A 14,490-nucleotide genomic window follows, 5' to 3' on the forward strand; every position below is an offset into this window, starting at 1 on the left:
TTCATGAATGGTCTCCTTAATCAAAGAGTAGCTTTAAAATTACCATAGTTCAGTCAAATAAAGGATTTCCTTCAAGAAATTGGTGATTTTGCAAAATGGGAAAATTCAAATACTGCCAAAAAGACAACCATCTATCTAGCAAAGGGTTTCCCTTTTTCAACGGGTAACGAGGTGCAGTCAGGCATGCCTTACAGTATGCATTAAAATGTAATTTGCAAGTGGCCATTATCAACATAAACCACAGTTGCTTTACAATATACGTTGTTGAAACATGCCGTTAAATAACTGTAATATACAGCATAGAGTATCTTACCTCTTTTACTGGGCCCGCCCCAGCTAATTGAAGCTCCAACACATAAGTAAGCATGCTAACTACATGAACATACTCTACCTATTGCATAGTGGTGGGTGGCTATAACCAAAAGGTGTGCTGTGTGAATTACCCATTAAAGTTTTTAAACTTTAAACAGTGGTAGAACTGGTGGGATTAAGTACTGCACACAACGAGGAACTCACCCAATCTATTGATAAGAAGCAGCCTCAAAGCCTAAAATCCTTGCTCCCAAATCTATCGCAGGGAGCAAGGCAGTCATTGCTCAGAGCCCCTGCCACATCCATCATGAAGTGTATGTGCTTGAATGGATGCCTACATAACATTCTCCAAAAACAATGTTTTGCCAGCTATGACATTTTTGTTTGCGTCCTACCTAACTTGTTCACATGCCTGACTGGGGACATATTGCCCATCTGGCCATGATCCGATCGCACAGAGAGTAGAGCGCTCGCTTTGACATCTGTGCAGAGCATGCTGATGCAGGTTCGAATCCCGGCAGGGCCAAACTCACCCTTTCATCCTTCCGAGGTCGATAAATGAGCACCACACACCGTGGGTAATAATAAGCAGCGCTCAGATACCTGAGGGTCCGTAGCGCTATATAAATGCAGTGCAAGGGGCTGCTGGTCACAGGTAGTGCAGGAGCCCGGTACCCATGAGGTTCAGTGGGCAGCCAGGTAACCAGTTAGCGAAGCAGACAGGAGCATCAGCAAGAAAGAGAGAGAGAGCAAGCAGAAGTGGAAAGGAAGTTCTTGAGTTTCTTCCGGAACCTTAAGTGGTTCCATTCAAGTTTGAAAGAGGCAGGGAGGTTGTTGCAGAGGAATACCCCTGCCAAGGACAGATATCTACCCCCACTCCCTGCCTGGAAAAGTGTGTAACCCTTAGAGAATTGGAGGTAGATGAGCGGAGGGTTCGAGAAGGAAGATGCTTAGGAAGAGAGAGTTGGATGCACTGTGGTCCCTGTCCCCAGAAAACCTTGTGGACGATGCAGAGGGTCTTGAACTTGATCCTTGCAGCCACAGGGAGCCAGTGGAGAGATTTCAGGGTTGCAGAGATACAATCCCTGGGCCTGAGGCAAAGGACAAGTCATGCAGTCCTGTTCTGGTTTAGTTGTGAGAGCAAAGAGTAGAGGCAGGCAGATTTTAAAAAGATGCTGTTGCAACAGTCCAGCCTAGAGAGAACCAATGTGTCGAGTTCTGTGTTTTAGCAAAATGACTCTGACATCAAGTTGTGGATGAGTAACTTCTTTAATCAGTTTCCAAGCATAACATCCAGTTTCTAAAGTCATTATTCATCAGATGGTAAAGTCCAGATCTCATAGACAAGCACCAGCATCCTCTCACACAGGCTACATCTTTCAACTTCCTCAAGAGAACACCAGTCACACATAAACATTCTAACCAGTAACATTCCATTGTCAATCATGACACTCACTCAGATTCCATTAGGATGCAGGATAAGACCAGATCCTTACACAATGCTCTGGAGACAGTGAGCTTCTGGGGGAAAGTTAGAAAAGGAAGAAATCCTCAGAGGAGGTGCAGCTGGTAGTGTGACTTCTTAGAGATGTCCGAGATGTGAGGAGAGAAAGAGAGGGTGGAGTGAAAGATGAAACCAATGTTCTTACCCTCGCAGGAAGGTGCAGGAGTAGGGCCCAGGGTGTGCGGCCAGAGTGCAAGAGGAAAACATGAGCAGGGATACCAATGATAATGATCTCACTCTTACTGGCATTAAGGCAGAGATCGTTGGAGGAACATCATTCCTGAATCGCAGACAGTCAGGAATGAGTGAAAGATCAGAGGAGGCTGAAGGGAGCCTGAAGGAGAGCTCAGTGACATAACACGGAAATTTAGAACACAAGATGGAGATGCGGTGGCCCAGAGGAACCAAGAAATGGTTAAAGAGTCAGGGTGAGAGGTTAGAGCCCTGGGGAACAGCACAAGTGGGGAGAAAGTTGGGAGAGAGAAAAGACCCTAGTTGGACCTGGGAGAGTCGATTGGAGAGAAAGGAGATCAACCCCATTTTTGGGCCTGACCTGTGATGCTCAGGTTGTCACAGAGATTATTGGTCAGGATGGCATGGTTGACCATATTCAAAGCAGATGATAGATCAAGGAGAATGAGGACAGAAGTAAAGTTAGCGTCGAGATAAGAGAGCAGGTCTTCATGGGTGTTTAGGAGAGTAGTTTCCGTGCTTCGGGCTGCCTCAGCTGAATGATTCAGTATGGAGAGTAAGCATTCAGGCAAGCATGCCAAAATGTCCTGACACATTATTTGGAGTATCTTTTCTTCTTCTTCCTGTAACCATTTGTCAATATCCCTCTACAATGTATCCCATCAAACTGCGCTTGGATCCAGCTCTATACCAACCTCTGATGCACTTCCAAATATGGGGTTTCCAAGTGTGCCTTTGTCTCGGCTTACCTGCCTTCTCTGACAATTGGGCCAGATATGAATTCGTCATGTACTTCCAAAGTGATATTCACTTTACCTCTTCAATATATAATGATGCAAGGGCATTGGAGAAAGAGACTGCATAGTATGTATGTATGAATATATGTAGTGCAGGGATAGAAGAGGAATGGTGAATGGGTAGGAGGATCAAGGGAGGGGTGGGCTCTCCAGATGTTGATAATTAAGGCATGTGTTCAGCAATCCTGCAATCCATACCATGGTGTCTAAAAATTTCTCCTGCAACACAACTCTTTTTATTTAAAAGCCTGAGCATGCTGTTTTGATGATAATCCAGGCTTTGGCTTGGAAACCAGAGAGACTCCCTGATTGTGAAGGAGGAATGCTCACATGTATTGATGCTTACTATTAGTAAGCACTGGCATTGTGTACTGACTTGAGTGGGGCAAGGCTTCTATTGCTGTCAGCTGAAAGGAATATATTCTCTTCAGAAAAACTGCAAAATTACTTTGGATTGGATAGTGGTTTGCAGGCAGGGGGTTTTAGAAAAGGTTTGTTTTTGTTTTGGAAACTTTTTCGATACCAGGGCTTACCAATGTACTGCTTATATGATAGGTTGCATTTGATGGTAAAATGGAGTGATCTGTGCAAGGAACTCATAGTAGTACCAGTAAAGACAGACACAAGTGATCACAGTTCAAGGGTGTTTATTAAACTGTATATGCAGGTTGGAAAAAATGTTACCGTAAATTTCTTCGAATACCATTTCACCTAATGAGATTTCACTGAATGTATTTCACCGAAAATGGTTGGGGGAATGGTGTATGCGCAATGCATAATAGGTGAGGTGAGGGCCAAGGGTTTAACTTTGTGTAGTGAGTAGTGAGCAGCGAGGGGGGCAGATATCGTTTTTCAGTGAAATGGATTCGGTGAAATCTCCATTTGGTGAAATATTTTCAAAGAAATTGCATACATCCTGGAAAAATGCCTAATCTAAACCTAAATCTAAGGTGGGAACAAGCAACGACCATCAAATAATAATAAGGCAGTCCTAGTGGCGTCTTGTCAAATAAAAGGGCCTATACAAAAAGAAAATAAATATTGCCAATCCTTACAACTAAATACAAAAAGAGTGTGGGATAGGATTCACAAGAAAGAAAGAAGTGTTCACAAATGATAAGTTAGGATGTAGTAGCCAGGGGTCTCACTTCCCCATGCTTTGAGAACGGGACAAGGCGGGACTCCTGAGCACAGCACCCTCTCGAGCTTTCCCAGCACGGGACAACAGTTCCGTTCTCAGCTATCAGGACCTTCAGTGGTTAAGTCTCTTTTCTAAAAAAAAGTCTCTTGCCTCCCAGGACCTGACGTGTTCAAAATAACAAACAAAAAGTTCCTTTCTGCATGTACATTGGGTGATGACTTTTCACCTCTGGATCCTTCTGGCTTCAAACCCTTCTTGAATGTTAGCCTCCCTCCGTCGGGTACACTACGGCTTTCCAGAAAACCATTTCACCTGTTGCCTTGACAAGTCTTAATGTCCTTTTAGAGAATCCACTGTGGACATTTCTCTGTCGTGTTCTCTCTTGTCAACACAATAATCATCAGGGCATCATGCCTCGGCCCGTTCTGCAGGCATCCCTCCGTCGGGTTCACGTTTGCCAGCCTCCCAGTTTTTTCTACTTTCTTTCTTTGCGGGATTCACTTCCCTTGGTTTTCCAATGGTTTGTCGATCAAAGACTTTCGACTGTACAGCGGATTTTGCTAGACCACTGTGTGACCACTTTTACCTTTTTTTGCTGCTTTCCCAAGGCCTTCTGTTATAGGTAGTCTCAACAATGGGGGAATTAACCAGAGGCTCTCGAGTGACCACCCACATGGTGCTGGACCCCTCTGCAGCTGGTTTTCCCCTTAGGAGATGAATGTTATTTGATTGTCCCTTAAATTGCCATTTGCTCAACACAGTTCTGTTTCTTATCGGTTTTCCCCTCAACTTACTGGCTGTGATGAACCAGTTGGCTTTTCTTGTTCTGGAGTCAAGGATGGTACCACAGTAGCAAGTGTCTCTCCTTGTCCTGATTATCAGTGCAGGAGGTATTTGTGTACCATTGACATCTGCTGCAACACACTCTGGCCATTGTTTGTGGCCTTACAATTCCTTTCACAGAGGATTTGTGGGTTTGGGTTGTAAAGGGGAAGGTCACTTCTCTCCTTGTCACCCGTTCGGTTCTCAACGCCTTTCTCCTCCTCTTGAATTGCCCTACTGTGATAGCTGCCTCGTCCTGCGGTCTGCCTTGATCACAGTGTGCTCTTGTGCGCCAACTTTTATCCCTGTGGGGAAGGGAAAGGGCTGTCAGGTGTGTGTGATTCTGATCAATTCTTTGTCTTTCGTGGTGTGTGAAAGTGTTTGTGTCGGAAAGGGTGACGGGGGAGAGTTTCTGAGTATCCTACATGGTAGGATGGGGAAAAGGTGTTGGAAGAAGGAGGATACTGCGGTTCACCTCACCGTCGGTGTCCCACTTCCACTCCTGAAGACCCCCCATCCAGGAGATCCTCCCTCACTGGTCTGCCCCAGTAACTGGATCCAATAGTGATGGCGATGTCCAGGCCACCTGGATGACAGATCCCCAGGGACTGGTCAGGGAGATACCTTCTGGTTGCTCAAACACGGCACTCAGCACCACTTCTGGTGGGAACCCTGCAAGATTCATTCCATTTAATCATGATCGGATGAATGAGAGCTTGGCTAGTTTACAGAGGGCCAACAACTTTGCTTTTGTGTAGCTGAGGTTACATATTTGCCTATCACCCATGATTGAAATAGCTCAAGACTTAGTTTAACCATACGCTGTCTTTAAGACTGCTGACTGTTTGATATCCTCAATCTATTCATGCATCAAGCTGCCCGAGTCCTTAAGAAGTGCTCCTAGAGGCTGCACACATAGAGGTCCTGGCTCAATTAATTTGACTCAATCAACCCACAAAGCCACGCTGAGTCCCACACCCATGTTCAAAATCTGGAAGTTCTACCTCATACTATGTGGCCCTATCAACCAGCAGAATCAATAATTCATTTTGTCATCTCATTCCCAGTGCACCATATTTCAAATGTTAGTACTCTCTTGCCCAGCCATCTAGAAGCGGGTAGGGTGGTGCCGATGCATGTGTTTCTCCATGAAATCCACCCCTACCATAAACAGCCATAATACTTTGACTGGCAGAGGTCAATGTATGCATACAGTATGTGTCTGCATTTCTCATCATTCTGTATAGCTTTTCTACCCAAATGTTGCCACAATCTGAATTCTACCACTTCCACCAAAAGTGGTGGTGCCAGTGGTGGTAAAGTGGCCACATTAGCCTATGGTGCAACTGGGTCTGGGTGTGCTGGGACAGACTTAAGAGGTTGAAGACACAGGGTGAGGCGGGTTGCTTACTAGAGTGTGATAAGGGGAGAGCCAGAGTGTCATGTGACACTCCCTTTCAGCCCCTGTCACTGCTGCAGGAGTGAGCTGTACTAGCTGAGCTGCATACATGGAATTTGATGTGTGCTCTTTGAACACATCGTTTTGCCACAGCCCACAGTGCTTGCAAATTGAAAAGGTACCCAATCACTCTCTATTAGGCTATCCTTATGAGCTGACCTTTGGCAGAGGTTGCATATTACACTGCTGTCTTCTCCTTGACAGTCACACCCTCAAGCAAGCCAGAGTAATCCCAAACCATGAGTATACAGGTGTGGATTTCGAGGGAGGACATGACTTCAGACCATATGTCACATTTTTGTGATATGCCTGAGTCCACGTTGTCCCCTCTGCATCAGGCAATCAGCAGGCAATGCTGTAGTGGCCCATGTCTCCTCTTCCTGCTGGATGACTGTCTATGTCCCCTTTTTCTGGTTCTCCTCTGTCACTCACTACATCCCCACCATTTATCTAAGCACCTCATCCCTCTGCACCTCTGTGGCTGTCTCTCTCTGTTGCTGCAAACATACCTCTTCATACCAGGCAAGTCCAAGCTCTGGGTACTTGTCTAACTTCTGAAGGTACTCCATAAGTTGTTCTAACTCTACCGCAACCTCGTCCATATTGATATATGCATCTTCCTCCTTTTCATATTCACCTCCACTTATTCATGCTCCATCACGTCAGGAGTCCCCCCTCCTCAACCCCTGTCTCACCCTCCTAAATGACAATCTCCCTTTCCTCATCCATTGTCTCCCCTTCCTTATACACATTGTTCCCCTCATGCTGTGTCTCTCATCCAACGAGTCATCTCAACGTCCATCTACCCCTCCTACTTGGGCTCTGTCTCCCACTTCTAGCTGGCACCCTCAATCTCTGACATGGAGGAGCACATCATCTTCTCCCTCCACCACTCCCTTTAAATAAAAGGGCATGTTTATCTAAGGTGACGTGAAACAAATGATAAAGACAAACAAAGGGATTCTCGCAAGAGTTACATGATGGGTGAGAGTTCATGAAACACAACAATAGTAGGGAACGAGACTGAGGACAGCACTGGGAGACTGCTTTTTACACACAAAGGATTCTTTACAAACACATGACATCAAATGTGTTAGGAAATATTTTTTTAGTTTTGGAGTGGCGCACAGAAGCTGGTTAGAAAAGGGTGAAACAAACACCAAAACATGACCAATACCTAACAAACCCCACCAAAACACTATAAGTTTTTCTAAAACGAGCAAAAACATAAAAAATCCACACCAGATTCACCAATATGTGAGTCTGTCATGTTCACTCAAAAAGCAAAACCCACAAAGTCAGCAGGGGGTACGATGGGCCGTTTAAAGGCACTGAAAACAGTTTCGGAATGGCTAAGGTTCTCTGATTGGCTAGTGGTGCTCCCCTTCATATTGGGCCATGCACATGGATTGTAGGTCTCGAACCCCATTGCAAATCTTATTGTGGAGTTAGAGACCTACCACCCTTGGAAATCTAGAGCGGGTGGGTCGAACCAATGCAAAAAACCATGTTTTTTTTTTATGGAGCCCTTTTTGGGAAGTTTAAACACCCATAAGTAGGCCCTCCCCAACCCCTGCTCACTGAGACCAACATGCACAGCTTTCCATGTAAAATCGCTCTCTCTTCAAATGCCTAGTTCTTATCACTATATCCTCAGACGTGCCTTCCCCACATTTCTGACCTTGAACCTGCCTGGAGCTCATCTACCTCTGCTCCTTTGCCCTACTGGCCTCTTTGACAAGGGCAGTACTTTGGGCTTGTCAAGATGAGATGTGAACCCCTCTCAGTTAGGTGTGGGAAGCCTACCATGGAGAATTCCAGGAGCCAGTGCTACCCCTGAGGAGGATGGTGGCAGTTGAGCAAGTCCCAATGTCTGCCTCCCCCTTGTGCCAGTATGTTTATGAAATGTACACCTTTGTATCACGCCATGCCTCCTAAGCAAGATGCTCACCAGGGTCTTTGTGATTCTTCTAGTAAAGAAATACCAAACTGGGGAAACAATGGGAAGCAACATAGAGACAGCCAGTCACAGGAACAGACCTGCAACATGCACCCGATCCCCAGCAAACAACCCTCCAGTGTTCCTCACTCTGCCACTGCAGAGAAGAACAAGTAGAGAGAGAGGGACTCGGCAGCAACAGCGCTGCACAGCAGACAGAGAACTTTACTGTAGACCACCAGGGACCAAAACTGGGGACACAAACCCTCACACTCATTGGACTTACCTTAGGGGTTCCAGGAAGAAGGCCTTCTAACACAATTAGGAACATTCAAAATCCATGACTTCCATGGCCATTCTGCAGCAGGTCACCAAGGAGAAAGTGAGCAGGGCTTAACCTGCTATTTCTATCTTTTACTATTTTCAACACTTCTTCGGGTGGGGTAGACAGAGCCAGATGGGCCAGGGCCAGTGAGCAAAGGGAGTGAGCAGGGGAAGTATAGAATGCACAACAAGAAACAGGAAGGTGGGTTATTCAGGTGAGGCCAGGGGAGGATGAGATAGCAGATCAAGAGATTAGCAGAGGGCAGGAAGGAGCAGCAGAAGCAGAGTGTGGAGACAATGTCTAGAAAAGGTGAGGTATTGGCTAATGTGTGAAAGTGGTACTGTGCTGTGAGTGTGCATGAATGAGTGGAAAGTGTGATTAGAAGAAGCAGAGCAGGGAGTGATTGTGCAGTGATTATGTGAGTGAAAAGAGGGTGTCTGAATAAGAGGTGGGTGAGCAGTAGTATCAGTAGCTTGGAGGAGGCACTAGTAGTGTGGAGGAGGGTCTACTAGAATGTAGGAGAGAGTAGTAGTTTGGAAGAGGGAATACTAGTGTGGAGGAGAGAATAGTAGTGTGGAGGAGGGAGTAGTAGTCTAGAGGAAGGAATAGTAGTGTGGAGGAGGTAGTATTAGTGTGGAGGAGGGAATGCTAGTGTGGAGGAGAGAAGAGTATTGTGGAGGAGGTAGTAGTAGTGTGGAGGAGGGAATAGTAGTGTGGAGGAGGGAGTAGTAGTGTGGAGAAGGGAGTAGTAGTGCAGAGGAAGTAAAAGTAACATCAAAGGGTAGCAGCGAGGCCTTGAAAGTGTGTGAGACTTTGGAGAGACAGAGCAGAAGAGCGGGAGAGTAAAGGTGGGTAGACATGTAGAGGTAGTGTAGAGAGAGGTAAGGAAGAGGTAGAGGAAAGAGTGAACATGATTGGTGAAAGACTGTCTCAAGGGTGTTTAACAGCCACACTCACAAACCCCTAAAGAGGATTAACGACTTGGTTAAGTAGGGAAAGACAGGACTTTCCAGAGGGCAATTGGTAAAATCAGGCCAAGGGCCTTTAGGTTGACATTGCAGTTTATATAGCATATTAGGGTTCTGGGGTGAAAAAATTGCTATCTTCTCACTGGGGACTAAGGACTCCTGGGTGATGGAGTAGCTGCTTTCAGACAACCTAGCAAGTGATGACTATATGGCCCATTAAAAGTTCAATTAAACTCATTGAGCTGTTCTTGAGCATTATAGTATTTACTGAGCGTTATGTGACACCTCCCACCATGGCAATGCCCTTCCCAGGATAATGAAGTACGACATTCAATAGGCTGACCTCTGTAGGATGCATACACGCGGTATAAAACCAGGATTAAGCACCACTTACTAATCTTTTTGTATCCTCTACCCCTGTACCCCCCACCCCCACTTCTAACAGACCATCGATTTGCAAAATGTTCTTCAAGAATGTGACTTATGTAAATATGATCATAAGTATATTCTTGACTTGAAATGCCACTACGACATTGCTGTTTGTCTTGTGTATTCCTGTCTTACTCCCCAGTCAATTAATTAAGATGTCACCCCTAAATGATGAATGTTTAGTGTCATTTAGATAGTATTGCGTTCCTGTTATCACACCACCCTCTGTCAACCTGTACTGCTTCCTCTGTTCATGATTTCCGTTTGAAATGACATCCCTAACAATCAATATAATTCAGTGAAATGCAATGAATAGAATTCTGCAAAGAGGCCAGTGCGTATTTCAAGTGCAGACATTACCAATGGAGTCCACGAGGACACCAAGAGTTCATTACGCAGTAACGGGGAACATGTTTCATGTAAATTTGTTACGTTTATAACTTGAGATCATAGCGTCATGGTGTAGTGCTGGGCTCATCAACCAATCCACCATTTAAAGAATTAAATCATTAACTGTTTTCAGAATGACCACCACATTTGTGAGAAATATGGCTAGAAAAACTCCCCCAAAAGTGACCGAAAGAATTTCAGAAGTTATTTACCCAAATGGTTTCTGACACTGGATATGCACTTTCCAATTGCCCACTCGTACGGGTGCAATGCACGCATGGCCTTCCTCCTTCACCCTGAGCAGCTATTAGGATTGCACTCCACCCCCTAAACACAGGAGCTCTGGGAACAGAAACAAGTTTCAAATGTGGCAAAGCCAATCAGAAGCCCGGCAGCTTCCGGTATGGAAGTGGGGCACAGCTCATTTATTTTTCGCTGCATGTTTTGCAGAACATGTTTGCCTGAAAAAACGTGTCATATTTTGTTTTTATTTGTGGACTTCCCCCAAACCCTCTCCCTTATTATTTATTCCTTATTCTCCACCCCACCTATCCCCTTATATGCCCTTACCACCCGAGCCACAAAAGCCACGAAATATGCCCTTACCACCGAGCCACAAAAGCCACGCAATATGCCATTCCCACCCCAGCCACAAAAGCCACGAAATATGCCCTTACCACCGAGCCACAAAAGCCACGCAATATGCCATTCCCACCCCAGCCACAAAAGCCACGAAATATGCCCTTACCACCCCAGCCACAAAAGTCACGGAAAAACGGGCGATGATGAACATCGTACCCGGCAAGATGTAGGGCTGTGAGTCAGATGGCAGTAGCCATCTGTCCCCCTCAGGGCCCTAATTGCTTTGCCGTGTAGCCCATTACTTTGTTGCTTCATGCTTGTGATCCTTAGTTGTTAAACTCTATGCGCCTCTCTTCAGCCACATGTCCTTGATGTTTTCTCTACTCAGATTATGATAGTCACAGCAGGGGGAAATCGAAGAGTAGAAATGGACTGGTGTTGTTTTCTCCTGCTTCATTGTGTGCTCTTCTCTAGCTGTTAAGCAGCAGCTGGCATTTCTGTTTTCTGCAACTAGATGTGAGCACTTTGTCAATACACCCTTCTACAGCAAATTACATGCATATCCCCACCACATATGTCTATGTTTCCAGTTATTGTCCGAATCAACCTGTTAGCTGAGATGAATGTCTTTAGCTAGCATTGCTATCATGCATTGATAACTTCTAGTCCCGAACATGGTGCTAAAAGCACAGCAGAATTTCTCAGTCTGCTTTGGCTTCAAAGTACTATGCGCACACCACCAGTCTCAGATTCTGTGTTAAAAGCACGCCATCTTTAGTCTTCATTGATGTCTGAGTGATAGCTCCACAACCCCATTATTACTGTCACATTGACTGATGTAGACTACCCATACCAAATAATAGCCGTTCACACTTGAGGCCTCTTCTATTGTGCACACATATTCATGGATTGGTCCCCATAGTAAACTATGCACTTCGCTGCCACATTGTTGCTGTATTATCTGTTTTTCAGGTCCCTACATTCTCATAAACACTTGTGCACAGGAGCGTTATAAATGACATATCATATCATATCAGGTGATAGCACTCTAGCTAAATTGTGCTGTGTCCCAGTTCAGGTCCCTGAAGAAGTAGATAACATAACACAGATATTGGAGATGAAGCTGAGCCAGAATGCGGATGTTGGATCTTCTCAACAGCCTAACACCTTACATGTGTGATGCAGGATGAGGGCGTAGCTTTAAATAGGAGTTCCATTACAAATGTCTGCCATGATCTGTACATTTCCATGAGATGTTGGGATTTTTCCAAGCACAATTTGTATTTCTCCCCCAGTAGCACAAATGAATGGTTCATAGTCCTTTGTTGCAGGTTCTCAGAGGGATATGCTTCCCTTGTAAACACGTGTAAAGGAATGCAGACCCCATTTTAAGGAACTGTTACATCCTGTACCAGTTTCCTGTTGGTCTTGTGTACTAATGTTTGTGGTGAATTGCCCTCTACCCTAAGTTATGTATCTTCAGGTTAAACTAAGGTCTGGGTAGATATATTGCAGAGCAGCCTGTCTCCTATGTGATAATCATGACACACCTGGGTGAACCTGAACTCCTGAGAACAGAACTCTGAGGACATTGTAAATGTTTATTGGACTCGAAACACTCAATATTCAGGTAGTTCAAGCTTTGCACAAACTCTCTGACTCACCTCTAGTGATAAATATTCACTCACATTCAGTTTATGTGTTAGATGAGCCAGGCAGTTCATGCAAAATCCAATCCACAAAGGAATTTGAGTTCCAGAAACCTTTAGAATGTCCTGAAAGTTCATCAGGTATGTTACATTTAATATATGCCTCACTGCCCCTTAGGACATTTCTCAGAAGTCTTGGGGGAAGCTGGGGGTGCTGAAGTATATTGGATATGCATTGGGGTTCCATGTAAGCAATATGACAACTAGTTCATCTCATCAATGTGACCCAAATATGTTGTCATGTCAAAAAACATTTGTCTCAGAGGCTTGTGAAATTTGACAGATCCCTTTTGGGGGAGATCCAACACCTGTAGTGTTGCTTGTGGTACAGGTGGCAGAACTGGTTCTGACAAAACTCGAACCACAAACATTTAAGGTAGTCCAAGAGCCATGAACATTTTTGGAATCTTTCCGAAGAGTTGTCAGAAAATGTTGAGATCACACAGGCATTATAAAGTATTGGAAAAGCCAATTGATCTAGATTTTTGCGGAAAATCTGACTGATTATGCAAATGGTTGAATGCGTGGACGAATATGGTTATACAGGTGAATGTATGAAACCAAAGTGCCGAAAAGAGTATTCAAGGCTGAAAGGGGTGAGCACTCTAGCACAAACTCCAGATCTGACCATCTCACATTATGCAAAAAAAGGGATTCCACATGCTGCCACTTAGTTAAAGACAGATTTATTTATCGGTACACATGTAATGAATACAATGCAGGCATCTCATTTTCTTAGAGTAACGTAACATAGAAAAGAGACTGCTACGTATTCACACCTAGTGGGTAAAATAGAAAACAATTCAATAGCGTTCATTGTGTTACAATCCAAAAGAAACAAACATACAATGCATAGTCCCTAATGACAATTCTTAATAATATATAATAAATAACAATACATACAAATTCATATACAAAATGTGCATGATTTCAACAATCTTTCCTTTTTTATGTCCATGACCATATTGATTTAAATCAAGTTTGTGCTTAAAGAGACACCAAAAAAATAACATTTTTTCTTTTTTTAAACGAGGTGAAAGAACTTTTGGCAGAACATGTCGCATACATGTTCCCTATCCTGAGAATGTGCAAAATAAGTGAATATTCTCTCTCTTAAACAGACCCTTGTGTATACGCACGTTATAAACTTATCATATCATATCATACTCATGTGAAATAATGGGAATGCAAAGCAACATCCATTGTTGAAGAACATCGTTGTTGAAGACCATCTGTTAGTAGGGGAACACAACTTTATTAATGTAAGTAACATGCGTAAATAAGGTTACCACTTCAAATCTATGCTGTACCATATCTTATGAGTAGGTTATGTTGTGTTATGTTAAAGGTTCTTATACCGTGAACTATTGCCACCTGCATGGTTTCTTGGGGCTCTGGTGGATCTGTAAGCAAGGGCGCAGGAGGTTAAGTTAGTAGGACTAAGCAGGTGAAAAGAGAAAGAGAGCTGTGATGTACTGTTGGCAGCTTCAGTTTGGTTGAAACCATTTACTGAGCGTAGGTATTTTTCTGTTGGTAGCTGCCATTTGCTGTTGGACGAGGCTATGTGTGGTTTGTTTTGTTGTGGCGTAGTGAAGTGCGTGCAGTGTCTTGTGCTGTAGAGGTATGGTTATATTTAATTCAGAATTTGGGAGTTACATGCAGAAGGGTGAGTTTTTAGTAGGGTTGGTTAGTGGCAGCACCCTTTCCTATCCCCACTGATCGATCTGTGGACCATATCCCTTCCCTGTCATACATTCTGGTGTGCTGCAGTTACCACCCCTATGGTGTCTGCAGAATTGTGGGGTTTTAGTAGGGTTATTGAGTGACAGTACCTTTTCTACCCCTGGTGTTATGACCAAGTTCCGCCCACATCCCTTCTCCTTTAATACATTATGGTGTGCAGCAAACTACCACCCCAGGG

The sequence above is a fragment of the Ambystoma mexicanum genome, chromosome 10 (genome assembly GCF_040938575.1).
Source record: "Ambystoma mexicanum isolate Mex_15411 chromosome 10, UKY_AmexF1_1, whole genome shotgun sequence".
Taxonomy (NCBI): Eukaryota; Metazoa; Chordata; class Amphibia; order Caudata; family Ambystomatidae; genus Ambystoma; species Ambystoma mexicanum.